We start from the raw sequence: 2,713 nt of genomic DNA on the forward strand, positions 1-2,713 counted from the left end.
TTATTCTCTTTCACAGAATACTATTGAATTAGCCGAAATCAACCGAAATCAGATCCAAACTGGATCAGCCGAACACGCTGAATATCAATAAAAGATTCATCTCATAACAACTTGCAGTTACGGGGTGATTGCATTAGTACTTTGAATGCCAAATCTTTTCTTGGTCTGGGAGATCATGTTTCTGAGAAAAAAGGGGAGCAAGGTGAACAAGACAAGGAAGAAAGATTGGTCGTAGGGGAGAACGTCTTGGTGCAGCAGAATCAGGATTCAGGTGCTACTCATGTTGAGGAGATAGGAGGGACGAACTGCACACAGCTTGATAAAGATTCTGTCGTTGGAGAAGAAGAAATGGATTTGGACCTGGACAAACAAGGAAATGATGTCTCCCTAACAGAAATCAACGTACTATTTCCTACAGGAGAAAAGAATTCAAGAGGGACATTCAGAAGACTTCCACGTGGCACAAATGGAGGGGGGGGGGGGGGGGGGGGGGGGGGGATGCAGATACCTTCTGGTGGCAAAAGAGGATTAGAGCAGTTGTTGGACGAGGAACTGGAGGTACACAAGAAGATTAGGCTGAGTCTAGGAGAGGTAACAGAGATACCATCTAACATAAAGGCGGGATTGCTTTGCCAATCCCGCCAAGAAAAATGAGGCTAATAAGTTGGAACTGTCGGGGATTGGAGAATGACCCGACAGTTCGTGGACTTCTGGATGTCCAGAAGAGGGAGGCTCTAGATATCCTTTTTCAGCCAGAGACAAAACATGACAGAAAACGGATGGAATGGTTTCATTGGAAGTTGGAGATGCCAAATATGGTGGTAAAAAGTAGCAACGGTACAAGTGGAGGTTTGGCTCTTTTTTGGAGGAGGGATATTGATGTTACAGTAAAGAGTATGTCAAAGTATCATATTGATGTGGTGATCAAAGAGGACGGATGGAAATGGAGATTTACAGGCATATATGGAGAATCAAAAAATGAAGAGAAGGAAAATACATGGGGACTACTACGACTGTTGAAGAAGAAGAATAACCTACCATGGTTGTGCTGTGATGATTTTAATGAGATTTTGTTCAATTATGAGAAGGAGGGAGGGCCCCCAAGGGTGGAAAGATGTATGGAGGATTTTCGTAAGGCACTAGAAGACTGTGACCTCCATGATTTGGGATTTACGGCCATTTACTTGGAGAAACAACCACCATGTAGTAGCAAGTTACATAAGGGAAAGATTGGCCCGGGCGGTGGCTAACGTTACTTGGCGTAATAATTCCCCCTTGGTTAAGGTGATAAATGGTGACCCTCGGCATTCCGATCATAGGCCGGTTATCGTAGACGTGGGGGATAGAGATTTTAGGAGGCCTGGAAGTTCGATGAAGGTGTTGAAGAAATTTGAGGCAAGATGGTTAGAGGAGGAGGAATGTTCTGAAATAGTTGAGCAGGCATGGAAAGTAGCCATGGAAAAAGGAAAAACGTTTGTGATGGATATACAAGGGGAGGTGCTGGAGGAGTTGTGGGTATGGGATAAGGATGTGTTAGGTGAACTTGAGAGAAGAATAAAGAAGGTGAAGAAAGATTTGGAGAGTTGGAGGCAGCGGTGTATATCACAAGAACAAGTGAACCAGGAACATTCGTTGCGGTATAAGCTAGAACGCTTACAGGATCAACTGAATGTCCACTAGAAGCAGAGAGCTCACACCGCTTGGTTGCTGAAGGGAGACCGAAACACCAAGTTCTTTCATGCTTATGCCTCTAAACGGAAAATGAAGAATACAATTAAAATTTTGAAGGATGAAGGGGGCGGAGTGGTGGCGGGGGAAAGGTTGAGAAATTTTATTGCTAACTGCTACCAAAATCTTTTTCTATCTAATGTAGGCGGTCAGGCTGAGGAGATATTAAATTGTGTGCAGCCATGTGTCTCACAAGATATGAGTGATTATCTCCTCTCCCCTTGCATTGAAGAAGACGTGTGGGCTGCACTCGAGAGTATTGGAGACCTAAAGGCACCAGGAGCAGACGGGATGCCATCTATTTTTTATAAGAAATTCTAGCCTATCGTCGGTGACCATATTAAATCTGAGGTGTTGAATGTCCTAAATGGAGGAGTTATGCCACAAGGATGGAATGATACGGTAATTGTACTGATTCCCAAGGTTAAAAATCCAGAGAAGATTGGTGATTTACGACCAATTAGCTTATGCAATGTGCTATACAAGCTAATCTCCAAGGTGCTAGCAAATAGGCTTAAGAAGATCCTGCCAGATATTATATCACCCACTCAGAGTGCCTTTGTTCCAGGTCTTCTAATTACAGATAATGTTCTCTTGGCGTATGAGTTCACGCACTATCTGAATACTAAGAGAAAGAGAAAGGAAGGCGTGGCTGCAATTAAATTAGACATGAGTAAAGCATATGATAGACTGAAATGGTCCTTTTTGTGAACTATGATGTCTAAAATGGGTTTCTATGGACGGTGGATCAAGTTGATTATGGGATGTGTCTCAACAGTGACTTATCAAATTAAGGTCAATGGAAAATACATAACTAGAATTCATCCGCAACGTGGGCTAAGACAAGGTTGAAAGGATCAAGATGCCCAAAAGGGGGGGGGTGAATTGGGCTAATTCTAAATTTTCTGGCAATAATCAAATCCTACGGTTAGCCCAATTAACCCCTTGTGCCTAGAAAAGTGTTTTATTGATCTAACGCACAACG

General features: G+C 43.1%; 1 pseudogene; it reads left to right on the forward strand.

Annotated features, from left to right (window-relative positions):
- Nucleotides 1–650: 650 nt before the first annotated feature.
- On the forward strand, nucleotides 651–2,049 carry LOC136466014 (uncharacterized; annotated as a pseudogene).
- Nucleotides 2,050–2,713: the final 664 nt, after the last annotated feature.

This window comes from Miscanthus floridulus, chromosome 7, assembly GCF_019320115.1.
Source record: "Miscanthus floridulus cultivar M001 chromosome 7, ASM1932011v1, whole genome shotgun sequence".
Classification (NCBI taxonomy): Eukaryota; Viridiplantae; Streptophyta; class Magnoliopsida; order Poales; family Poaceae; genus Miscanthus; species Miscanthus floridulus.